General features: G+C 44.1%; 1 protein-coding gene across 5 annotated transcripts in view; it reads left to right on the top strand.

Moving 5' to 3' along the window:
- Lnx1 (ligand of numb-protein X 1) overlaps positions 1-27,259 on the top strand; it is a 167,154-nt gene that overhangs the window by 46,236 nt on the left and 93,659 nt on the right. For 3 of the 5 annotated variants that reach the window (XM_078021295.1, XM_078021293.1, XM_078021296.1), the window contains exons 5-6: positions 1,501-1,552; positions 9,902-10,025. The gene's annotated coding sequence lies outside the window, so the exon portion shown is untranslated. Of the gene's footprint in view, positions 1-1,500; positions 1,553-3,043; positions 3,409-9,901; positions 10,026-27,259 lie in introns of all 5 variants that reach the window. The other 2 variants (XM_078021294.1, XM_005319999.5) reach the window with 2 other exon arrangements.

Raw genomic sequence — 27,259 nt, 5'->3', positions numbered from 1 at the left:
GATAGACCCCAGTTTCCATGTCTTACTCTATCCCATCAGTAGCATTCTAAGGCTTCGTGATGAGGAGCCACTTCTGCTATTCTATGAAACCTCGTGTGATCTTCTCCCAGGGAGGACAACGATGCTCATGGGAGGTGGCAGCCATTCAAGCAGGGGTGAAGAGCGCAGCCTATTTACAGATTCCACAGAGTGGGAGGACTTGTGGGCACGGGTGTGAGAGACAGGCAGAAACAGTGGTACCCAGCTGGGAGAGACTGGCTTTCGCCTGACTGTCGGTGGGGACCGGCCTGTCAGTGACCCTGGTCTGCGGTTCCTGGTTCCTCATTCCAGAGAAGATGCTACCTTGAAATGAGTTGAAGGCAAACCAGGAACCTCACAGACCAAGGAGTTGGTGTGTGAAACTGAGATGAGGAGGGGACGTCCTTAGCATAACTTGCTGTCCTCTCTGCCAAAACCCCATGGCCACATGGCACTGAATAGTAAGGACCCCATCTGCTTGCTGCCACACTCATGTGTACTCACAACTGCTGTGAGTTGTGGGTGAACCCACGGAACGGTATATGTTCAGATGCAGCCTAATCACTCAGAAGGACTGGTCACCCTAGGGAGGCATCTCAGTGAGAGTCACTCAATCTGGGGGCGTCAGTACAGCTGGGGCGGGACTCGTCAGGGTTGTCCTTCCAGTCCACCTCCTAGGCAGACTAAGAGAAAGTGGTTGAGGGGGGGACTGTGCTATCTTAGGGGGAAGGCTGCAGCGGGAAGAACCAGTCTGGTCACCCTGGACGATGGCTGGCACTGATACCGGCAAAGGCTCAAATTAAGACATGACAAACAGGGAACTTGGAGATCTGGGGCCTGTACTATCTGTACTGGTTAATAACACTGCACCTAGCTCTTAACCCTCCATATGCTATCAGTGGTCCAAGCTGAATGGATTTCAATGCAAAATACAAGCTGCTTCTCTGGTATGCTGATATCCCAGAAGGAATTAGCTTCTGCTCTCTCACCTATACTGTGGTCCCTTGACTGCAGTGAAAGTCAACATTAGTTGAGCTACTCAATAACGGGGGACTCCAGAGAAGGTACATTATAATAATACCCCACACTCTTATAATGGACTAAGGACAGTTGCAAGAAAAGTATTCATTACTTGGTGATAATGTAAGCTCTGGACTGGAAGTTCAGCTTCCAGACTGGGAGGAGATAGCTACTTCTGGGCCCAGAGTTATCAGAAATAGACGGGCAAGCCCTCCCCAAGTCCACACCCACTGCTCCATCTTGCTGTGGCTTAATGGCTACCAAGAGGCCTAACCTTGTTTGCCTTGAGCACCTCACCATGGATTAGCACCTGTTTATTGGGGTTCTCCTTGGCAGTGAAGAATTCAGCTCTAAAAGGGCTGAGAAGAGAGGTCACTTCGTCCAGTGTAATTGTGCAAATTAGAAAAAGAGTGTTTTCATGTCTCATGATTGGAGAAAAGTCAAATGAGCTTCCCTTTGCAGAGAGAGACCCTGTTGCTCAGAAGCTGACTGAGGGGCCGTCTACCCACTACTGGTGAGTGGTTTTCATGATTCTCTCTTTCCTTGATTCTTCCCCTCAGGAGGACCATGGAGACGGGCTCTCTGCTGTGTTTTCTGTCTTGGAGGCCCTGCCCTTTCTTGCATGGAAGTGAAAGTTCACTGGAAGGAATACACTTCCCCACCAAGAAAGCTGGCTTCTCCTGAACATCTCACCCCCACGTGGTCCAGCAATGCAGTTCCTATCTTGCTTTTACCCTTTCCACTACATTCCTTGGGGACATTTCTTGTGTGTATGTGTCCTTAAGTCACTTTATGAATTTTCAACCCCCTTGGGAAAATGTTTGAAGACTTGTGCTTTTAAACCTGAACAGAGTCCTCTACTAAACAGCATAAAGCCCAGGGGGTGTGTGGATGGTTGACATAAAAATATAGCAATTTGTTATTTTCTACTGAAGACTGAACATACAAAAGTAGAATGAAAAGGGATGGGGATTATAATAACGCTTTTAAACTTATAATGCTTCAGGTGTGCATCTTTTTAAAAAAAGGTCTACTGAGATGCCAACTCCACCTTAAAGGACTTTAATTCATCTTAGTATTCAGTTGTTACTGTCACCGCACAACACAGAAATTTTTCAAAGCCTTGTCAAGGAGCTAGCCAACCTTGACTGTGGACATGAAAATAGAAACCAAAGTTATGACCCTAGCTGGTCTTTGTACCTACTCAGAGAACCTGCCTCTAACATTAGTGTGAACCATGATACCCTAAAAAGTTTAGATCTTTTGGGGTGATGAACTTTCAAAACCAGAAGAAGGTAGAGGTCCTTCTTTTCATGAGCCTTCTTCTCCGTGTGGTCCTACGTGACTAAGGGTCAAGGCAAGACTGTTTGGGGACCTGGGAAGATGACTGGATCTACCACCTAGCAGCCTGTGCTCAAACGTTAGCTCTGCCATTGACTTGGTGGGTGATCTCAGGCAAGTGCTTTTTAACAATTTGGAATCTTGAATTAGAAGAAGCAAGCTGGTCCCCTGTCTCCTGTAACTGCATCTGCAACCTTCCTCTGTCATGATAATCTCCACCTTGCATTTCATTTGTCTATAAATATCTTGACTATGAAATAAATTCCTTAAAGTCAAATTCTTTTATCCTTGACACCAACTAGCATATTGGAGGCAATTAATACATTTGTTGCTTAAGTGAGTGAATGTGTGAATAATATTGGGATTATTGTGTGTAACTGTGAGAATTAAATGTGATAGCTCCCATCCCAAAACATATAAGTCTTGATTCCTGGGAAAAGACTCAGGATTTAATGTAACTATGTGTATTTCCTTCATTTTTTTTCTTTGGTATTCATCTTTAGTTCTTTATTATTTGTTTGTTTGTCTTTTTTATTTATTGTGGTACTGGAATTAAACCCAGTGTCTCTTGCATGCTAGGCAAGCACTTTACCAGGGAGCTACATCCCCAGCCTTCCATCTCTAAAATTTGAAATTTGTTGAAGTCCTCCAATGTCCCTTCCAGGTATTGAACTAAGCCCAAGATGACAGAAGAAGTTATTCTCCTTACTTTGCAGTTGAGAGAGGAGAAAGTCTTTAAAAAACTAGAAGCAGTCAAATAATTGCTCAAGTGGAGTTTGCCGGGAGCACAGAACAGGCACCAATATCTGCGAGGGGAAGTCAGGCAGGTTCCACAGAGGAGAGGGCAGCAGAGTCGAGCTCTGAGATGGAGCAGGAGTTGCACAGACTGTACTCCTAACAGCCGGGAGAGAGCCTCACATCTGTCTGGAACCAGCCAGACATGAGGACAAGTCACTGTACCTCTCAGAGAGCCAACTTCTTCTTCTGTTAATAACACAGTCCATGGGATTTCTGCCAAGATTCAGTAAGGTAAGAGGCAAAGTGCATGATGACTATCCAGGCAATGATAAATGAACGCTGTCACCATGGTGCTGTATGGGAAGGAGCCTAGAAGAGGCACCCTGGTTGTTATGGGAGCCACAATCAGGTTTTAGAGGCAGCCCAGGGGAACCCCAATGAACACCGCCCCTCTTTTCCATCTGGGTTGAGGAAAATTTAGAAGGGTGATTATAGAGGCCAAAATATCACCTTCAAAATGCTAATGGTTAAATTGGAGAATCAGCATGGAACGAGGAAGCAGAGCTAGAGGGCTCCCAACTGGGCAGCTCTGGCAAGGCAGCTTCCCAACAGGAAAGAAGCAGCCCCTGGAGCAACAGGGGAAAACTCAGGAGCACTCCCCGGACAGAAAGAGGAGGAGCAAAACCAAGCTTGCCCAGTTGCTTTTCCCCGTGTTACCAGTCAGGGACTCCTGGGGCAGAGTGAGCAAAGGGTGGAGCAGGCAGTATGCTTAGCAAACAGTTTCCCTGTGGCAATGGGGACAGGGGAGTGCTTCAGCTAACATGGTGTTCCTAGGGCAAGGGGGCTGCTATTCTGGGCATGGAAAGGATTAGGACATGTGGGTGAGGTTGATTGGCATCCAGGGCCCATACCTTGAGGAGCCATGCATGGAGACGAGGCAGAGGACTGAGGGTAAGTGACTACTGAGAGAGAGGGAAGAGGGCCTGACCAGGAATATACCTGGGTAGATTGCCAAGGGGAGTGACAAGTGTGTCTGCCACTGCATAGCATCAATATATGGTGGCGGGCTGGGGCTGGGGCTCAGTGGTAGAGCACTTGCCTAGCATGTGTGAGGCACTGGGTTCAACTCTCAGTATTGCATATAAATAATTAAAATAAAGTCCATTGACAACTAAAAAAATAAAAATTAAATTAAAAAAATATGATGGCACTGATCCCCATGCTTCTAGGATGAGAGAAGGCTGGTAACATGGTTTTGCCAAGTCCTTAGTAAGGAGAAAATGTGGCGAGGAATTGAGATCTGAACATGGCAGGGAAGATGGGGGCTTGGTAGCCTCCATAGGTCCAAGATCCACACAGCATAGTCAATGCAGAGGACAAGGTAAAATTTGAGTATGGGAATGAAAAACTCAACTGGGTCAGAGGACACAGAAGAGAAGTGCATTCTCATATTTCTTTGCTTTTGAGATGGTAGACTTGGGGGTAACAAGATCTAAGGGGTAAGTCTGTGAATGGGTGGCTCAAGAAGAATTAAGGTAATTTATAGTTGGGGAGATTAAGGATGTTTAAGGGGTTATCTATAACGATATGGAAGTTCTGAGGCTTAGGCTTAAGTAAGTTAACAGAGAAGGGACATTTTACTTCTTTACATGTGGAATTGGGTCAATTGAAGTAGTCATGTATAAAACAAGACATGACAAGCTTCAAAATATCAACCACCACCACCAAAAAAGCTGCTTGAGAATATTTCACCTGGTTTATAGCAGGAAGGAGATCATATAGACATAAAGACTTTTACAGCTGTCACAAAATAGAGGTCTAATGATGATTACAGAGACAGCAACGAAGAAGACATTTTTTCCCTCTCTACTAAAGAAGAGTGTGCTGGCCACAAATCTGCAAGGTCAACATTCACAAACGTATGCCATCTCCAATAAATGAATGAATTCTCATTTTCCGAGATACTCCCTATCCCCACAAGAGCACACGAACCAGACAATAGACCCCTCCTAAGCTATGGACCCAGAGGTACTCTAGGGGCACATGTGCAAATCAGGCAACACATGCACTGTGAGTTTGTGAGAGAAACGGAATATGTTCCATTGCCATACAACCAGATGGCACCTACATCAGCTGATATTTATGATTACTACTATTATTTCCCATAATTGCCCTTCTGAGATGTGCTCATTTGCATCATGCTAAGCACTTGTAATTAGTCAATGAAAGATTTGGAGCTGAGCTGGTTCAAAATTGAGGCCTCTGTGATGCAATGTATATATAGCAATTTCATCTCATAATGCTGAATATCTCCAGAAATTATGTAACTGAGGCTTTTTCTAGAGATGGCTTCTATTAAAATCAGACGAAGTATGTTCGTTTTTGTTGGGGCGTTCAGTCATCTTAGACAGCTCTACAAATAGACTGGGGCCTGGGGAGGAAGCAAAACAGAGGCTACATAATTCTCCTGAATCACGAGGTATGGTCTTAGCAGTAGGTTCACTGCCAGGAGGAATCCTTGACGGTGCCCATGCTCATTGTGGGAATCTAGAAGTAAAGAGCTTTGAAATCAGCCCTCCTCCTCCCCTTCCATTTCCCTGTCAAGATGCATAAAGGCATTCAAACTAATCCAAAAGCCCAAGAGAGCTGGTTGGTTAAGTAGGACGGGCCCAACCTTGAGTACAGAGAGCTTTCTAATGCTTCCCACCTGCCTCTCTGAAGTACACTGCTTCCAAGATACAGAGGCAGCAAAGACAGAGAAGACCATGGGGTAGCAGAAATGGAAACTCACGGACGTTGGCGCAACCCTGAAAACACCATCGTTCTTAAGAAACCACCCCAAGATCAATCTACCCTTCTTTTCCTTCCTTCCTTCTCCCTCCTTCCTGGGAAAAGCAGCCTAGAGTAATATAAAGACATGAGAAACTCCACAGTCAAGGCTCTTGATAATCTGGTCCCATCTCACCTGTCCAAGTTCAGTGCCCTGGATCCTTTTGGCCCAGCAGCCTCTCACCTTTCTTTCCTCCCCACCACGCACACATAGCTTGGATCATTCCAGCCCCCCACTTGAACACTGCGACTCTGCCTGCAGTCCTTTGTGGTCTCTGCTTTCTCCACATCCTCCAAGATCCTGCTCATGGACCAGCAACATGACACCAGCAACAGCAATGCCTTCCCTTCTGGCTTATCGCTCCCGCTTACTGTCAAACTAGGGGTAGTAAATGGCTTGATCTTAGGGGTCAATATCAACTGCTACTGCGCCTGGAAATGCAGCTGGAAAGTTGAGAGCTAACCTCTGAGATCCAGAGCACCTTGGCAATGACAATGAGAGCGGCAGGGGAGGAGGGAATGAAGCAGTGTGTGTCTACGGTCTGCCAGCCCTGGGCTAAACCATTCAGCCTGGTAATGTTGATAATGGAATTTAGCTTAACGTTGTCTCGCATTATTCAACTGAATGCAGTCTAGTGATCTTATGGCAGTTCTGACAAAATTTCCAGATTTTAAAGACGCTGCTAAAATTATAGAGAGAAATGACAATAAAAGATGTTATAGAGAGTTACAACTGGTCATTCTCTAGTGACCCTTCAAACTGGGTTTACTTCTTAGGGTTGGTTTGATAGGCCATAAAAAAGATGATTTTGGCAGGCACAGTGGCACACGTTTGTAATCCCAGTGGCTTGGGAGGTTTAGGCAGGAGGATCGAGAGTTCAAAGCCAGCCTCAGCAACAGGGAGGCACTTAGCAATTCAGTGAGACTCTGTTTCTAAATAAAATACAAAAGAGGGCTGGGGGTGGAGGAGCAGGGGATGTGGCTCAGTGGTTGAGTGCCCCTTGAGTTTAATCCCTGGTACCAAGAAAAAAAGATTTCAATAATGCTCCCAGGAATGATAATGGTGTTTCTCAAATATAAGTATACACATGCATATATGTCCTATACAGACACACTCAATGTATAAAGCAGATTACTAATTTAGTTGTAACTGCATTGCAACTGCAGACTTTCTTCCTAGAAAGGACACTCCCAGGCCTACTTCTACAAGACATCTCTTTCCAAACAATGGATAGGTCAGAGGCTGAAGGAGGGAGGGTCCCGACCTTGTCCAGTGTACATCCAACCAGAACCTTCCCCTCTTTCTTTCCAGCAGTTAATAAGGACCTGGTTATAAACTACTCCAGCCCTGCCTCTTGCTGAATAAGCCATCTAGAAGCAAATTCTCAGCTTATCCAGGCCTCGGTTTCCCTAACTACGGAACGTAGGTAGCACTAGGACCTGATCTAGGCGGTCAGCCGAGCAAAGTGCTTGGAACAAAAGTGAACTTGGCAAACACTTACTCAATGTTAGCTTTTGTGATTATTATTTTCACCTTTTCCCCAGTACTTTAGAAATATAACTATTGAGATTATTCTATTAGATGGCTAATGTGTGAAGCAGCCCAGTGTTTTCTCTTCCTTTAGACACTACCTGGGAGCTTTACTCTAAGTTTAACGCTTATTCTCCGTTTTCATTCTTTTTTCCCTTTCTTTCTTTCCTCAGACCATGCATGCAGACAGCTAGGGTTTGGTACCCAGTAAGCAAAGCCCCACAGTATTGAGTCCTTTCTGTGAAGTTTTATGCACTGTCGCCTCCTGAAAATTCACGTCCCCTGCTCCCTGCGGCCAGTGCTGTGAACCTAAGCCTGGTATCCAGCTCCCAGGTCAGATCCCAACCTTCTGAAAAGCCCCAGTGTGACCCACACCACACTGGCTGCTGGAGGCCTGTCCTTCTAGATGATTCAGCAGGTGGACAGCTCGCCCACCCCTCCCTCTGTTCCCAGGGACTCCAGGTCACTGGAAAGACCAACTCTTTGTTTTGGTGGGCTGATACTTTTCCCTTTTTAAAAGATCTGCAAGCAAAACAATTTCTCTGCCTCAATCTTTTTCTTGGTTGTTTTTATTTGCATATTAAAGGCACAGCCACAACTAACCTTAGTTTCTAATAAAGTCATGAATAACTTGTTTGGTTTGTTGTTGTTGTTTAATTTTTTTTTTTTTTTTTTTTTTTTTTTTAGTTATGGATGGACACAATACCTTTGTTTTACTTATTTATTTTTATGTGGTGCTGGTGATGGAACCCAGTGCATCACAAGTGCTTGGCCAGCACTCTATCCCTGAGTTACAACCCCAGCCCCTGTCTGTTTTTTCAGCTTCCAATTCCCCTCAACAGGCACCAAGCTCCCAGGTGGAGAAGGAATTTAGGCCTGTCTGGGGAGGTGGGGAGCCAGTTCCCTGCAGGTGAAGAGCCTAGGGTGCATCACACCTCCTGCGCCCTCCCCAGCATTTCTCTTCCTAGTGCACCCCTCCCCCACTGCTTTATCAGCTGTTGAATGACTGGCTGCAGCCAAGGTGGAAACCCAGGAATGGCATCAAAACTCCTTCCCAGGTTTCCTTCTTCTTTCACTCCTCCCCCAGGTAAAATTCCAACCAACCCCCCAAACCTCTAGGTAGTACACTATTAAAACACGTGGATGCAAAGCATTTCCAAGATCAGGAGGAGGGGTAAAATCTCTCTGGGCAAGCAGACCATCCTCCAGGGAGGCTGAGTCCCCGGGTCCCCCCAGGCAGCACGTTCCTGAGAGTAAATAAATTGTGCGGGGATGCTAGATGCGGTCATAGACATGGGCCAGGATGCAATAGGATGATAGGAATTGTTTACAGTCGTCTTCAGATGCCAGAGGGCTTAACAGCGGGGATTCCTCCTGGCTGCCGCTCAGGTGCCAGCTGAGTCAAGCATTAGCCTCCCTTTCCTGTTGGAAAGGCTGAAGCAGCAGTGACTTGCCCACGGTCACACACAGCTTGGGACCGAAATAACTCTGACTCCTCCTTCCTGGCTCTAGCAGCAGACAACATCGCCTTATTACTTCGCTATCATTCAAATCTGAATCATTTCAAAAGCTCCTAATTGCAGGCTTACAGTGAACTGTAACCACCGTGTGACTATAACTACCCAGCAAGCCCAAATAGGAATGACTGAAGTTTTACAGATTCCCCCCAAATGGAATTGAAGTGCTTGAGGTGAGGGGCGGGGGAGGGGGGCATGGCTTAGAGAAAAAGTGTTTGGAAATGACTTTAGAACTGCTGACAATGATCAGATTTCGATTTTTAAGCAATGAATTTGAAATGTCACCTCCACTTTGTCTTGATATTGGAACAGAGAATCATTCAGGATTTAAATAGATGCCATTCCAAAAGGCTTTGGGGGCTCAACCTCAGATATTTCTCAGGATTCTATATCCTTTCTCTTTCTTTTTTTAAATCACTGTCTCATTTCAGTATTTAACCCATTTTGTCCCAGCATCCCAGGTGTGGAACACCCGTAAAAACTTAAATTAAACCACAAATATACCACTTATCCTAACTTCAAAATAACTATTATGTTTGCAGAGTTGAAAACTTGGGACTTAATGGGTTAAACTTCCTTTTTAACTTCTCTGTTGGCTGCTGTGGGGAGTGAAGAGGGCTTGGGGAAAAAAAAAACAGGCGTCTAAGTTCATATCTGTACACGGGGCTGGACACGTGCTGTGCTCAGGAAAGAAAGTAAATTCCATCTGGCAAATTGCTCTAACTGATTCATTTGTCCTCCAAGAGACGCCACCTACCTGCTTGCAGGTATTCAGGTAAATGATAGGTGGGCGGGACCTACTGAATGTCTCCATGCTAAGGTCTCAGCAATGCTTTATCTGTCCTGGCTCCTGTGATGTCACACGTTTCCTGCTCTGGACCAACCAATGCCCTCGTCCTTCCTCCAGGCACCTGTACACTGAAGTTGAAGTTGGTCAGAGCTCAGGCAGCCCAAGAAGCTTCGCGGTTCAGCCACAAGGGGTGGGAGCTGCCTGGTGACTGCTATTTTGAGAGCCCCAAACATTTGAAAAGGTGAGCTGAAACTCCATTTATTTTTTTTTCTCTTTGGTGTTTAGACCACTGGCATGGAAGGGAACTAAATGGGGAATCTGAATAAAAGCCGAATGCCTTAGCCCTGGGTAAAGTTCTTTTGAGAGGAGAGGAGACAATGTCCTTGACGTTCTGGTTGCAGAGTATAGTTCTTTCAGGTCAGGTATTCAATCCTTTTTGTTTCTCCTAATCATTAATCCAGCCTCTGCTTGTCTGCGAAGCTGATCTGATTTTTTTTAAAACCCCAGAAAGGAGTGGAGTAGAGACTTTTTGTTGAAACTTAGCACAAAGGTGCAGACCTGTTCATCCCGTTTAATGGAGGTTGGAAGGCCCCAGGGCTGAAAAAGTTCAGTTGCTTCTTTTTCGCTTGGCTTTGCCTAGCTTTCTGTGTTCATCTCAGAGACAATTGAGACCTAAACCTGTGCAACATGTTCCTCAGACACCTGCTTGTACCTGAATTCTGGTGACCAACTCAAAAGGCACCATCCCTCCCATTTTCCTCCCTTTCTTCTCAGAAAAGATCTACTGGATTCTTTGCTCTTTGTAGAACGAGTGCTTTTTTACAAAAATACTGTGCCATCTAGATCAGAATCTTTACCCTCAGACTCAGATTGGCTGTCTGTTGACCTTTGGTTAAAATAAAGATTATCCCTTCAAGGCCACAAAGATGTAACAGCTTCCATTCTAATTTTTAATTTTGGGGAACACTTTTGCTTTTTCTCTTTTTCTTTTAATAGGAAATACATAGAGGAGATTTGTTTTGCCAGAGCCTGACTTTTTCAAAGTAATTGTATCGCTAGGATCCATTTTTGTTTTCTTCCTCCTGATCACATGGCCTGGACTCCTTTTGCTCTGGACAGCCCTTGACAACTCCACACTGTTGTTAGTGAAAGCCAAGAAACCATCTCCAAACCCAGCTCCCTACTGGGGTGAGCTGGGAAACCTGGGGAATGAAATAACCTGTGAAGCTCTTCATTCCGGATTCCTTCACGGGCCGTTTTTCTGAGATTTAAGTTAATAAGTAGGCTTGCAAAGGGGAAAAATCTATTAGGAATTATACTACCTACTATTTATCCACCCAGAAATTTGAATTACATATAAAGTTTTCCAAGAGCATGAATTGGAACAAGTTAAGAAATCTTCATCTTAGGCAGACAGTTGCTTCTTACCACTAAGAATCTGCCCCGCTCTTGTTGCCAATTTCTCTCCTACTCCTAGGAAGCTCACATTTTTTTTTGTTTTTTATTTATTTTTATTTTTTTAATATGTTTTAGTTGTAGATGGACATAATAACTTTCTTTATTTGTATATGGTGCTGAGAATCGAACCCAGTGCCTCACACATGCTAGGCAAGCACTCTGTCACTAGCCACAACCCCAGCCTCTCAGATTGCTTTTTTTCACTGACCTCTGGGCCTTGAACTTGTGTGTTGGGTGGAGACTGCTGCTTGTACCTTAATAATGTTCTTACTTGATTCAGAGCTTTGTCAGTAGAAAGAAAAAGATCTGAGTCTTGTATCTTCTGGTTAAAAATGTGTGTGGAAAGTCCTGAATCTCTCCACAACCTTGTATTCCCTCTGGTTTACCATGGTTGATTAGTTCTTTTCACAATAGTTAACTTATGATTAAACACATCATCTCATCATTCTACGTCAGCATCTCTGGCTACTAAAGATCAAAGCCAGGGACCTTATGCCCCCTGATAGGAGAAAGGGAAAAAAATGAGAGAATGAAATTCAGAGTCAGAACATCTACAGTGTAGCTAGTTTGTTGGAAAACTCATACCTGAGCTCTGTCCAAATCTCCTATATTAACTCTATCCCTTAGATCAAGGAACATAAACCCTGATAGAAAAATCTCTTCCTCTGATATCTCTGAGCAAATTACTTCTCTGACCTTCAGTTTCTTCCTCAATAAGACAAGAGAGAAAAATCCCTTGTATATACTGTAGTCAGGGGAAGTAAAGAAGGTAATTAAAATATGAGGAGCTTAGAGCAACCAGTGCTTGGGGCTGAGCCAGTGCCAAATAAAGGTGGGTCCATCTTTCCTGAAGGAACTCTCCTGAGTGTGTGGAGATGGTCCAGGTTACTGTGCTAAAAGATCTCCTGTGGTTGCAATTGTTAGGAACCCTGGTGGTTCTTGTCATTGTCATTAATTGGAAGTAGTTAACTCCAATGTGAATAGTTTGGAGAAATAAGCCAGGTGGAGGTGAGTGCCTACAGGATGTCCTGAAAGGAGCCAGGCACCAGTGTCTCCCAGTCTCCTAGGCAAAGCTTTGGGGAAGTTAGTTACTCCTTCCTTTCCCCACCTCACAGCTCTCACAACAGACACACAAAATATGGGCTCCCTACAGGCCTTCAGGGGGAAATGTGCCACTGTCATTTGCTGTAATCTGACTTGGCAGGGAGCCCTGTTTGCTTTCAATTGTGCTATCTCCAGCTTGAACTGGGCACTTGATCGCCTCCAATCTTGCAGATAAACACCCTTTACCCGGGCTGCATGAGCCGATGGCAGCCAGAGAGGACAGACAGCAGGGCTGAAGCCTGCACTGTATTGTGTAACAAAGGTTCCAGGGTCCATTGGATCTAGGTGCCCCTTAGTGGAATATCCTGTGACCTTCAGTGACCTTGAGTTGTTGCATAGGAACAGGGGTGTTCTCAGGGCCCTGGGAGTTTCTCCTGGTCTCACCCTATCAGAAAGAATAATACAGGTTTCCATCTTTCAAGAGCCAGGGGGTAGTGGACCAAGGACAGTGGCTTCTAATCTTGAACGTACTTCTATCTTGCTCAGGAGACTCTGGGGAAGAACCTTGACTTCCCTGACCATCAGTTTCCTTGTCTACATCTTTCCCCAAAAAAGGATGCCAAGATGAGGTGCTTCACAGCCCTGTTGGTCCTTACAACAGATGCCAGGTGGGCTTCCCATCCAGGCAAGTGGGTCAGACTGACTGGAGCTGGGGGGGCAATGCCTGGCTAGGAAATAGGAATCGTACTCATCCAAATTCTAGGTGGAGAAACGTTTCTGCTCTAGAATAATGACCTGGTATGTCAGATCACCTGGGCTCAAAACCCAGTCTCAACACATGCTGCCTGTGTGCTCTGGGACAGGTTAGGTGCTGAGGATCCAACCAGGGCCACCTGCTCATGATAGACAATTGCTCTACACTGAGCTACCATCCCCAGCTAGAACAAGTTCACTAACCTGCTTTATCTCAGCAGCAAAATAGGGTTATTGCAAAGATGAAATGAATTGCAGTATGTAAATGGTACCTGATGGAAGGTTAATTCTTACATGCATTATTTTCTTGAAAGCATGGCTTAGTGGTGGAATCAGATTTGGGTTCAAGATCCAGTTCTGCCATGTAATTACTAGCCTCCATGTGGTACTCAATATCTCTGCCTCAGTTTGATCATCTGGTAAATTAAATGTTTAGCAAATTCAAGGCCGTTGTGACAAACAATTAAAACAGTTACATGTGCAGTGCTTGGCATATAAATGCTTGGTCAGTGTTAACTATTGTTATGCTATTACAGAAAGAATGTCACATTGGCTGCAATAACAATCTTCTTAATCATGCTGAAGTCTGGATATAATGATGGAAATTCTAATAAGTTGAGGGCCGAAGACTGAAAAAAAATGGATTTCTCCCAAAGGCTTAGAAGGAAAACCTGTTAACAGAGATTATCTTCTTTACCTGGGCTCTCTAGGGTAGAATAGCTGCCAGCTACAGAGCTGGGCTTTTGCAGACCAGTAGACAGTAGGATCTGTGATGTGAGACACGGTGATCTTCAGCTGCCGCTGCCATGATTCTCAGCTTCACACCTCCCAGAGCCTCTTCGACCTGACCTTGACCACGATCTCCTTTTTGTATTTGAATTCCTCACTTAAGGTGGGAAAAATAAGGTCTGCTAGGACTTTGGCCACCATAAGATGCCATCCGTAAGATGCTTCCAGGAGAGGACAAGTCAGGGAGGCTCTCAAATGGGGTTCCTCACTGCCTCGGTATCCCTGGACTTCCTGGTACCATGGAACTATTCTTGCTATTTATGTTCTGGCATTACATAGACTTACTTTTATGTGGGTGGCACATTTATTGTCCTCTGACAGTACCTCCAAACTATCAACGGCCTTTCAAAACTATTTGGAGGGCAGGCTGTGTGTCACTCTTTGTGGGTTAATGAGATTTAGCCATCTACTGTCCCCAAAGAATGAGATTTGCCATGAAAACCATGAAAGTTCTTAAGTATAGAAAACTTCACTGAGCTCAAATCAGGAACAGAAAGTGGTTGCTGACTCTGGTAAACTTCCGACATCGGTTATTTCCTCCTATCTCATTCTGTGTGACACAAGGACACCACAGTGACCAATTGGTTTGTTATACAGATCGAACTTTATATGAGTATGAGGAAGACCTTTCTATGAATTAGAGTTGTCCAAAGTGTAGCAGGTTGCCTCTTGGGGTACTGAGTTCCTTGTCACCGAAAGTGACAATTTCTTGGTATATGCAGTGTTTGGTATGTGTTTGCCAGGTAGAGGGATGGGCAGAAGGACAGCTAGATGGATGGCTGGATAGACGGATGGATGGATGGATGATAAAGAATATTTGTGTTTCTTCAGCACACATACACTCACCCATAAAATGAGGGATCTATTAGGAATCTCACAAAATTATTTCAAGGATTAAATAAGAAGATACATTCTGCCGCAGTCTTGGCTGGGCACAAGATCACGAGCCACTCACAGCTTTGTAGATTCAAACAGCAATTCTTTATTCCCGAACTCACACCGGCCCTATACAAACACATCCTGGGGAAATCCAAGTTCTGCCGCCAAATTCACGTCCCAAAATACTTTCTCAATTCCAAATTCCACGAGAACTCAACGGGAACTCAGGCAGCAGGATACGCCCTATTCCCAGCAGCAATAACCTTAAACCTGGAACTGCCTTAAATCCAGATTGTCTTAAACCGGAACGCCCAAAACCCAAATTGTCTTAAACCAGGATACTTCCTAAAACCTGCAGAATACACCCTAAACCTGGATCTACCCTCGTCCTTGAGCAGGGTCACCTTTCTCAAACACACATGCAATGTCACAGCGAATTTCCAAGGCAAGTCCATTTAACATGGGGTACGCTGGCAAGGAAATTTCGATGCGTCATTCCTACTTGGCAATGGCCCTCAGCAACATGCCATGTACCTAGCACAGTATCTTGCATGCAGTAAACTGCCCATTGAAAGGAACAATTATTATTTTAATTTGTATTATATTCTAAAAAGGAATTCCTTACACTGTACATGTGAAGAGGGTAGATGAGATGATATGTGAACTTGAGATGTGCAGTTTCTATGACAGCCCCTTCATTCCTGTTCTGTCTCCCTGTGCTTTGCCCTGTACCTTTCTGAAAGAAGTTTTTCTTCCTGTCCCTTAAGCCATGTTCCTTGACATGGTGGGTTGACTAGTATACTTCCTATGGTGGCAACAGGTTCTATCCCAAATAACAGTCTTTATTCCTCCTCCTCCTCCTCTTCCTCCTCCTCCTCCTCTTCCTTCTCCTTCTCCTCCTTTTTGGCAGTGCTGGGGATGGAACCCGGGTCACGCCAGGTAAGCACTCTATCACTGAGCTACATCCCACACCCACCTTTTTGTTTGTTGACATCAAGACTATGACTTGGAACCTGTGGACTTAAATTCCACCATTATTTTCAAATGACTCTTATTTGCTTCTTGTATTGGATACATTTGTGACAGGCACACAAAAGACTTCACCCACAGCAGAGTGAAAACTCTCCAAGAATTTTCTTTAATAGCCTCTTGGCACAGAGCTTGGCCACAGCACATGTATGATGGGGAGGTCTAACTATGCCACTGCTCTCTGTCGAGATGATTTGCATAACTTGCTTATGACTACTTTTGTCAGTCACGTGGCTTTTTTGGAATAGCACACTGCATGTTGAGGTTCCTGCGTGCTCATGGTAATGCGTGAGTCACCTGCTGTTTTCAAACTCGTCATTAAGCATCATTGTCATGCTTGCATTACGTCCTCCATAACAGGAGCACACTCGGCCATCCCATCTGCGGCCCTTTACCCCTTGAGGCCTTGCAAATTGGCCTCACAGTCATCACTGAGGATGGCTGTATTCTAACTTATTAATGGATTAAAAGGAAATCATAACCTTTTAGGACTAGAGAAGAGCTGCTATCCCTAAGTTACATAGCTAAGTGACTGCCATCTCAAAATATTTTCCCTATCCCCAAGGCATCCTGAGAAGGGCTGGAGAAGGTCATTGGGAAGGTTCACCCACTCCTGTGGGAATGTCCTAAAAACACATGCCTCCTTCTACTGGCTTCCTAGGTGTGCCATGACAAATCACCTTAAACTTGGTGGCTGAAAACAATGTGGGTTTACTCTTTCAGTCCTGGAGGCCAGAAGTTTGAAATCAAAATGTCAGCAGGGCTGGGCTCCCTCCTCTGAAGGCTGTGGGGGGAGAACCTTCCCCTGCTTCTTCCAGCCTTTGGTGGCTCCAGACATTCCTTCCTTGGTTTGCAACTATATAATTCTAATCTCTGCCTGTGCTCACATCCCCTTCTCCTCCAATTGTCTCCTGTCTCTCATCTGGACATTTATTGTTGGGTTTAGGGACCACTGAGGTAATCAAAGATGATTTCCTCTCAAGATCTTAGAGTTGATGACATCTTCAAAGGCCCTTTTTCCCCCAATAAGCCATATTCTCAATTGCGGGATTAAAATGTGGACATACACTTAGAGAAGCCGTTATTTTACCCACTCTATCCCCCAACTTATATCCATATATATGGGACCCTCCAACTATTTATGGAGAGATTTGTTTTTATCCTCTTGGAAGATGCAAAGTACAGGCAAGAAGAGTTAGAATAGGCAGCCTTCCTCCATGGCCATCATTTACTTCTATGAGGGGTTTGGTACTCTAAGACCTAATGAGTTCTTCTAGTCAACTCTACTAACTCTAAGGATATATTGAGAAAAATCAGCATTGGCTGTGTTGTATTAGTAGGTGAGTAGAATCCTGGTTAAGGAAGTGATCACTCTCCTTAATTCTGAATCCACCAAACCACAATAATTATGGTTCACTTCCAGGAGCCATGTTTTCAAAGGGAACCTTAACAAACTAGAATCCTTTTCTACTACTTGGCTACCCAGGAAATCAGCTGGAAGGACTAGAGATGAAAGGAAAAGACAGAGGAGAAACCACCAAACGCTGTCTTTAATGCGGGGGACGGGGGGAGCTGTCACATTTGAGGTAGTCAGTGTGACAGATGTTATGCTGAAAGGCAGAACACAGGCCAAAGGTCAGAGTAACAAGAAGGAAGCGTCCAGCTTTTGGGAAACTGACGTCCATCACCAACAGTGTGTCAGCAAAAGTTGGTAGGTCATCCCTTAGATGTTTTGGAAGAGCACTTCCCCATTTGGTAAGAATCTAAGATCCTTACCTAACTCAAAATCCTATGACTGCTAAATAAATAATTTTAAAAGCTCAACTCGTCACATGTGGACACCAGACACTAATGGGTACACTCCTCTTCCTTGAGTGGTACATTTGCTCAGGTCTCTGCACTCACTCAGATTTCTTCCCATCTGTCCAAATTCCATTTTCCTTCATAACCTTTCCTATGAACCTTCCCTAGCTGCTCTGGGCCACACTCCGGGCCTCTCTCTTGTTCCTTCTCCAAAGCTTATCTATTTATGGCTCCTACCTTGGCGGACCATCCTGTTGCCATTTGTAATGTTTTACCAGTTTTCCGGGTTTGTAAACTCTATTTTCTCTACTTAGATTTAAACTCAGTAAAGCTGAAATCGAACTCCCTTTGGAAGCTCCCACTGAGTTTAAGACAAATGCCAGGCATAGACCAGGCCATCAGTGAACACCTGTATAATGGAAATAGCAGGAAGACATTGAGAATTCAAATATCTTTCTTCATCTCATTTTTCTCTCCATAAAACTTAGTTATCTGATTTTTAAAAACCCAGAAGTACTTCCTGAGGGGAAGAAGGCCAGTGTGCTTGCTTCTTTCCAATGCTTCTCCTCTGACATCAGCTCCTTCCAGGGTCCTGTGCTGACTGCGTGGACAGAGTGCTCAGTCAACGTAAAACACTCTGCCTTCATTTTTATTGTTGGCTCTTTCACCATGTTTATAGGCTAGGAAATAGAAGGACATCTTGTCCAGTAGAGCTTTCATAGACAAATCCCAAGAATGAAGGGTGTTCCACCCCAGGGAGGGTGGTAAAATCCAACAGGAGAGGCGAAGCTCTTCTCCAACCTACTTCTGAAAGGTGTTTCCTGGCTTCTAAAACTCGAATCTGATTGGTTAGTCACTTGGGAGTCTTTTCGCTTAACCACTTCCCTTGTTTTTCCCACTTTATGAATATCTGGGTTCTCGGTTATTGACTCCAGATGTGTTACATTGTCTCCTTTTAGTTCAACTCTCCTATAATTTCCTGACCTAATTCTGATCACCGTAAAGATACGCCCCCCTCCTTATTTCTGCTGTCCTTTCTAGCATTGGAAACACTATGCAGGTGAATGTCATTAACACATCTCGTTAATGAGTCACTTATTCTCTCTTTGAGGCCATGGATGTAGATGTTAAGCAGACACAAAGCTAACCACAACCTTTGTAGCAGCCTGTAAGCACCTGCTCCCTATCTTCCTCTGCAGTGCACATGTCCCCTCAACATGCACACACAGCCCCCTGCCACCACTGCAACCCTGGCTCTTGGTTCAAAGGCAGTTCATATCCCGTGTATGACCTTTTTATTTCTTTTCTTTTTTTCCTGTAGGTACTGGCGATTAAGCCCAGGGGTGCTCTACTACTGAGCCACATCCCGAACCCTTTTTATTTTGAAACAAGGTGTTTAATCAGCTTTGCATTGTTGTGACCAAAATATGACTTAAAGGCAAAAAGTTTATCATGGCTCATGGTTTTAGAGATAGGCCGACTCCATGACTCTAGGCCCAAGGATGAGGCAGAACATCAGGGTGGAAATGTGGCAGAGGAGCACTGCTTCATTCATGGCAGCAGGAAGCTGAAAGAGGGAAAGGCAGAAGGAGCCCAGCAGGAAGATGGCCCCTCACAGGGCAAGCTCCTGCGACCCACTCACTTCAGTCATACCCCACCTGCCTATGGTTACCACCCAGTGAACCCATTCAAACTAGGATGGACTGATTAGGTTACAGCTGTCAAGGGAGCTTTGGGGGACACCTCATACCCAAACATAACAAGGTTCTCACTAAGTTGCCCAGGCTGGCCCCAAACTTCTGCCTCAGCCCCCCAGGAGTTGGGATTTCAGGTATGTGCCACCGCTCCTGGCTGTGTGCCCCTTCTTATTCAGATCACTAAAGCATCTAATTCTTCCTGATTATGTATGAGTCTACAAACTAGGAAACAGCTCACAGAGCATCTGCCTATTTGCTTATGTATTTTAGTTCACAAATGGTATTTATAAAAAAAAAAAAAAAAGTTGTTCCTAGGGATGAGCCCAACTACCATGTATAATCATAAAGATCTATTTTTTAAAAAGTCAATGGCACGGTATTGATACCTTCAAGTCTTACTAAATTTATCTAAAATTTAGAAAATAATTATAAATTTACTTTGTTTGGTAGAAAAAGATAGTTAACCCTAACTTTGGTAATTACTTCTCTCAAATAATATAATTTAGGAATTATGTTTTGGGCCAGGGCAGTGGTGACAGACCATGCCTGAATTACTGAACTATTAGTGAATTATTTTAGAGAGACCAGAACACTGTAGAAAGAATTACTACAGTATTAATACTGGTACTGACCAGTGGGTTTCTGCACAGGTGTATTTCTGCTCAGGACAATGTTTCTGCGATTCTGATCTTTGCACTGAGGTAATAGACCCAGTGACCAGTATGAAAACAACTATCCAATCTTTCTGACCCAAGGAGTTTCATCCGGATTTTAAAGTATCATCGACAACAAATTGTAACCTCAGATTTTTATTTATTTCTTTTTTGAAATGAGATCTTGTTAAGTTTCCAAGATGGTCTCAAACTCCTGTCTCAGCCTCCTGAGTGGCTGGAACTAGGGGCTATAACATCATGCCCAGCTTTAAGCTCAGAATTTTTTTTTTTTTTTTTTTTTTTGGTACTGGGGATTGAACTCAGGGACACTCAACCATTGAGCCACATCCCTGTGTTGTATTTTATTTAGAGACAGGGTCTCACTGAATTGCTTAGTGCCTCTTTTTTGCTGAGACTGGCTTTGAACTCACAATCCTCTTTCCTCAGCCTCCCAAGCTGCTGGGATTACCGGTGTGTGCCACCGCCTTGCTAAACTCAGATTCTTGAAGGTAACAGTTACCTGTAAAAGCATCTGGGATAGTGTTAGTCTGTGTGTGTTTGAAACACACTGTAAAACCTTAGGCTGTTTGAAGGGATTAAAAGATTTTGAACAACTTGAAGTAAAAAAATGACAAAGCAAACATGACTGTTGCGCAGTCACACTGTGTGTCCAGGGTTGTGCTCTGTGCAGCGTCCTGGCGGAGAGAACAGTTGATTTCATGACTGGGCTCTCAGATATGCATGAAGCACAGCTCTGACAGCCTCCAGTTGTTCCTTGATCTTTATAGGCACCTGGCTTTAGATTGCACCTTCTTTCACAGGGTCCTGAAGCGGGTCATTCCCTCTGCCTCATGAACCCTTCAGCAAACTGCTTACCTGGCATTTCTGTCAAGTGTAACCATAAGGTGGAACCACAATCAGGTTAGACGATGGTTAAAGTTTAGTGGCACATCTGTGAAGCAGTGGCAATTCTGTGGTTTTTGACATTGCACCTGGCTGGCATCCAGGTCAGGTGAAAGGAAAATGTGGAGACCCATAAAGGTGACTGATATCCCAGCTGGATCCAAGCTACAGTTTTGACACATTATGCTCTCTACCTGGGATTCTAAAACTAATAGTGACAATGTCATGGTTAAGGTGAGGCAAACCAGGTGACCCACCTTGGGATGCAAAATTGAAGTTACTAAAAAAATTCAATCGTGATTTTAGTGAAATCTTTTTAAAAATCAAAATTAATGAAAAAAACCAAAAAACCAATGATGAACAACAGATCAAAATTTTAAGGAGAAGATCAAGCTAGGGTGTGGTGTTGTACATCTGTAATCCTAGACTCAAGAAGCTGAGGGAGGAAGATGGCAGGTTCAAAACCAGCCTCAGCAACTTAGCAAGGCCCTAAGCAATGTAATGAGACTCTGTAAATAAAAAAATTAAAAGGGCTGGGGATGTGACTCAGTTAAGTGTTCTTGGGTTCAATCATAGTACCAAAAATAAGAAATAAAATTTTAAAAAATAAGGAGAAGATTCATAAGGTAAGGTGATTTAAAATGGAAATATTTAAGATGATTGCTTAGTCAAGAGAAATTGTCCAACATGGCATGTCCTCAAAAGTGAGATAAGCAGGGCTGGGGATGTGGCTCAAGCGGTAGCGCGCTCGCCTGGCATGCGTGCGGCCCGGGTTGGATCCTCAGCACCACATACAAACAAAGATGTTGTGTCTGCTGAAAACTAAAAAAATAAAAATAAATATTAAAAAATTCTCTCTCTCTCTCTCTCTTTAAAAAAAGTGAGATAAGCAAAGAGGATATTTCAATATTTTGAAAATATTGATGAGTTTGCTTCTTTTGCAAATCAGGAAAGTAAAACTATCTTAAAAATTCTGTTTTTAGTATAAGTAAATGTCTAAGCTTTAAGTTACATGTTTTAATATACCTACTTTTCCTATTTCCCTCATTTTTTCAACTACTTTAATGATCTGGGAAAAAATAACTTTTAGAAGGACACAAAAACATGTATATTGAGACATGTTTTTTTCCTTTCACCTCTAACTGCAGTTTGGCTTAGCACAGCGCTAATGGGAAAAATATGTCTGTTATTTGGAATATATTCAGTGCATCTTTCTGAACATGCTTTTCATGGCAAAGAAGAATTGCCATAAGCAAGGCTTTCCAGCAGAAAAGGGGAAGGGGACACTGTTGTTGACCAGGGTGATTAGCCTACCTCCTCAGACACTTTCTTTTTCCAATATTTGTGTATCGATTTCTCTTTTTCTTATTTTGGAAGAGGTGTTCAGAGCTACAGGCTTCCAATTCTTCCTATTACTCTCCATTAATTGCCCCTGACCTATCACTTTTTTAACTTTTTCTTTTTATTATTGAATTTCTGTGAATATCAATCTGTATTTGTGCTCTGGGTGGGACAACTAATCTGTAGTTGACTGTTTGTTGACTTGGTCTCCAGTTCTGTTTTCCTGTGCTGTTTATCATGTCAGTACATTTTGGAAAGAGATTTATCAGAATTAAGGAATGCTTACAAACACATAGGAGTGCTCCAAATTCCCCAAATTCCATTTGTTCTAGGGAATGAGGATGCACTGTGGATTCCAATACTAAACTGTTTAGCCATTGAATACTTTTTTGTGTTTATCTAAATCCACCTAAACCACAAACATCTTTGCATTTTCTAAAGCTGTGTTCATAGCTCTTGTTTCTGCTTTTAAAAGTCTAAACATTTCTCTGTCATATTACCCTTAAGATGTGTATGGATGGATGGATGGATGTACGCACGTACACACATGGGTAAAAAAGTAGAGAGGTTGTTGACCTCAATATCTGCTGGATGATTGGTCCAGGACCCTGTGAATACCCAAATCTGCTCAAATTTCTTAGATAAATGTCACAATATTTGCATATAATCATCTTACATCTTTCTGTACATGCTGAATCGTCTCTAGATTATTTATAATACCTAATCTAAAGCTATGGAAAAAGTTATTATACTCTGTTTTTAAGGAATAAAGATAAGGCAAAAAGTCTGTACGTGTTTAGAATTGACACAAAAAGTCCGTAGTATTTTCTATCCACAGTTGATTGAACCCATGAATCTGTATCCCTCCCACACAGAGGGTTGACTAACACACACACACACACACACACACACACACACACACATGCGGGGCATGTACACACATATTTTCTTTTTGTGTCCCTTGTAGCCAGGAATCATTTCCTCCAGGCCTCAGGGCAGCATCCTGCTCGGCCGGCTCAGGAGCAGCCAGGTGTGCCACTGGTACCAAGCAGGCAGGTGGAGCCTAGGCTGGCTGCCGTCAGACACAGGAATCCGAGGTGTGTCCTGAGGTTGTGGAGCTCACCTTACCCATGCCTTGTGGGAGGGACCCTGATAAGTCAGGGAGCTGGTGCAGGGTGGCTGTAGAATCTAGAAACCTGAAAAAACATTGGATGAACGTAGGGCTGATCTGCCTGGAAGAGGGCACGCGATGGGTATTGGAATACTTCAGGACTTAGGATAACGCTGGTACTCATTCATGGAGGGCGGTGGGGGAATTATATGGAGGCAAAATTTTGCCCAATATGTGAACTTTTCCCCACACTACGACTGTCCAAAGGCAGAATAGTCTATTTTATGAAGTAAGAAAGACCTGCTTCAAGATAATCCCAAAAACTTCCTTTCAACTCAGAGTCTCTGGCTACAATGTTTCATTTTTAATAAGGTTAAAGCACCAAAGCAGGACTTGCTGTCATCAGTGTGGGGGGATGGATTCTTTTGAATAATATGGAATCCTCTTTACTGGTCGGAAATGGGCACTCAGGCAACAATATCAGAGAAGCTTTAGGGTCAAATCCGGTTTTTCAATAGGAGGAAAATACGAAATTATTAGTGACAACTGTATCAGATAACCATTTTCTGTAGTCAGGATGTACTGGAAAGGAGAATTAGCAGGACAATAGCACCCCCAGGGACCCCATTGTTCTAAAGGACCTTATACAGAAATCTTCTCCTATCAGGCAGGCTAGATTTCAAAGGCTGTTCTTAAATCTGTTTAGTGCAAGTGACAGTTTCCACACAATCTCCAGGGACCCTCTAGGTTGCAGACAGCACCAACTCACTTTTGCTCTGGGATGCACCTTCATTGTCAGTCAGGGCTATGGTTTGAGTGTCCCTCAAACATACATTGACATTTAAGTGTTGTGTGATAGTAGTAAGAGAAGAGAGGTTCATGAACATGGGCCTTCAGGAATGGCCAAGGCCGGTCTCTCTGGAGGGACTTGGTGATAACTGGATGAAGTTCAGTCCCCATTCGCGTTCTTTCTTGCCTGTCTGCATGTTCTGGTGCATGAGGCCCTGGACAGGCACAGGTGCCTTGCTCTGGCACTTCCCAGTCTGTGGTATTCTGTTGTAGCAGCAGAAAGTGACTGAGACAGCCAGGAAGTTCAGAGTGTGAAAAACAGGCTTCTGTCCAGGTGTCAGACCCCGAAATGATGGGAGGAAGCACCTGTATTCTTTATGCTTCTTCCTGGCACTTCTCAGCACTACATTGATGGCTTTGATGACACATTTCTATAAAAATCACCTTCAGCTTCTGTCCTGCTCCAAATTAGAAGGGCGGGGAGAGAGTTGTGAAGGCACAGTAACCCTGAAAGTGCGACCCCGTACACACACACACACACACACACACACACACACACACACACACACACACACACATACACTTGAGGTTGGCATAGGCTCTTCTGCTTCACTCTAAACTGCAGAAAGCCCCGTGACAGTCTCTCTGCTTCCTTTAGCCAGAGCCAGAAGTGCTGCAGCCTGACACATCAAGTAAATTGAGATGGTCTCAAAGCCAACAGGCCCTCTCTCAGTATTTGGGGCGGAAAATAGTTTACTTGTTACATCAGTGATTTTTGATCAGTTCCTCTCCACTCATCAGCAAGGCTCCTCTGTGTCTAAAAGCATGCGACATCATCTGTGTTTATAAGATAGAAACTGGAAAGATGAACTGCCAGGTAAATGATATTGACCTCTGTTTAAACGTCTACCTAGTTCTTTGCTTTAGAGCACAAACTGCTGCTTCAGTCGATCTCCTCATCATCTGTTTTGATTCACAAAAGGCTTTATTTAGTCTAGAGTAAATTCAGAAAATCTATGCATCAGTGTTTATATTAAAAAATACATTAAGAAACTGGTTTACCATATGGGTAAGTGCCAGGGCCTTCAACTACTCTCAGAAACAGAAAGGAAGAGAGGAAGGAGAGAGGAAGAAGGGGAGAGAAGGGGAAAGAAGGAGGAAGAGAGAGGAGGAAGAGACAGGATGGGAAGAGAGAGGGGAAGGGAGAGAAGGGGAAGGGAGGAGAGGCAAGGCCTGCAGTTGGGGCTGAGGCCATGTTTGCTTCCCCCTCCCTTCATTCCATCTCAGATCATTCCAGGGCTCAGTAGAGTCAAGGAATCTTCTTCTCCCAAGATCTTCCCTATATCTACTTACAGTGGGGCCTAAAGAGACATAAAACCTTCTAACTTCCCAGACCTTTTGCATTGAATTAGTTACACTATTGGGGTTCTGAGTGGTCAAGAAAGGTGCTGGGAGGTGAAGTGGTGGAGGGAGAAGACAGTCCTGCCTGTTTGGTTCCCTTTTGGGTGTGACTGGCAAATTGCGTATGTACCACACTTTGGTTTCCTTGTCAGTTAAATTAAAAACAGAAACTCCTGGGGGTTTGTGAGGATTAAATAATATAATAAGGCCCCTTAATACAGTCCCCAGCACATGGAAAATGCTCAAAAAAACTGTTAGGAAGCAAAGAAAAAAGAAAGGGGTGGATTCCAGACATCCTGTTTCTGAAAGATACTTTACACTAGTCTGGTGAGTTACAATTTTTATTTCTTAAACCTCAAAGAAAAATTTTTTTAAATTTTTAGTTGTAGATGGATACAATACCTTTATTTTGTTTATTTAGTTTTATGTGGTGCTGGGGATGGAACCCAGGGCCTCACACATGCTAGGCAAGTGCTCTAGCACTGAGCTACAACCCCAGCCCTCAAAGAGAATATTATGAGGAGTATTAATGTGTCAGTGAAATACAGGCTGAGCCGAGCCTGGCTGGGGAGAAGTGCTCTGTTAGTTAGGTCTGCATCACTGGAATGAAATACCAGAGGCAATTACTTACAAAGGGAAACGCGTTGTCTTGGCTCATGGTTCTGGAGGTTCCAATTCAAGATCACATGGCCCCATTGCTTTGGGCCTCTGGTAATGGTGGCACATCATGATAGGAGCCTGTGAACTGCTCAGATCATGAACCAAGAAACAGAGAGGCCAGGGTCCCACCTGGCCCTTCAGGTGCGTACCCCCAGTGACTTCCCAGGAAGCTCCACCCCCTCCCAAGAGCACCACCCTGGAGAACAGGCCCTTCACCCGTGTACCTTTGGAGGATGCTCATCCAAGCCAAGGGTTCTCCTTGTCTCCTCCTACCTCCACTCTCCTAAGGAAGCTGAGGCATCTGACACCTTTTAGAACAGTTTAAATACTAAAAGTCTGCTTCCAGCCACCTTTCCATTGATAAAAGAATGATTCAGAAATGTGAAGTTATGTTTCCAGTGATAGCACCGGAGTTACAGACCCATTGCTATTCCAGACTTTCCCAACAGCCAGAGAGAAGGGACAGACAGGACGGGAGTACGTGGGAGTATGTGACCAAGGTCTTCCAGAAAACCCTCACAAGCCCCAGAGCTTCCGTTCACCATCTGTGAACGATAGCCTTTTGGGTGGCCTGTTTCCATTTTCTTGTTTATTTTTAACTATTCCTAGTGTCACTGAAAGCATTTCCGGTGAGGTTCCAGTACCTTCTAGCAGCCTTGAGGACAAATGGCAGCTGTGCAGGCTCCCAAGAAATCTGACTGAAAACTTCATCCCTTCTCGCACCCCCTGTCTTTGCGGTCGGTGGTCGCGGCTGACACTGTATCAAATGCTGTGCCTTTTCAGTGTTTTCACCCTGGGGGCATTTTACTTCAACCTCTGGTCCAGAGCGTTCTTCCAGGCATCCTAGCGCAGTTCAAACATGTAAACAACAAAGCTGACTCAATGAAAGTTTGGAGTCCATGTAGTTTCTCTCTGAGATAAGGCGGTGTTTGTACAAACAGCCTCAGACTTTATTTGGAAAAGAGAAAAATATAGCACAGTTTATGCTGTCACGCCATTCCCGCATGCAGCTAGTCTGCATTTAGGTCACTCATGTGTCTTCATGTTCTTGTAGGAAGTTTAAGGTTCTTCTTATTTAGTTTTGGAAAAAAAAGAAGGCTGACTTGGGGGTGAGAGGGAGTTTGGGTTCTTACTTGTCATGAGAGTGGCCCCGGAGGCCTGGTAT

Source organism: Ictidomys tridecemlineatus, chromosome 9 (assembly GCF_052094955.1).
Source record: "Ictidomys tridecemlineatus isolate mIctTri1 chromosome 9, mIctTri1.hap1, whole genome shotgun sequence".
In the NCBI taxonomy this organism is placed as follows: Eukaryota; Metazoa; Chordata; class Mammalia; order Rodentia; family Sciuridae; genus Ictidomys; species Ictidomys tridecemlineatus.
Note: the sequence above shows the minus strand (reverse complement) of the source record. Positions and strands in the feature narration are given on the sequence as shown.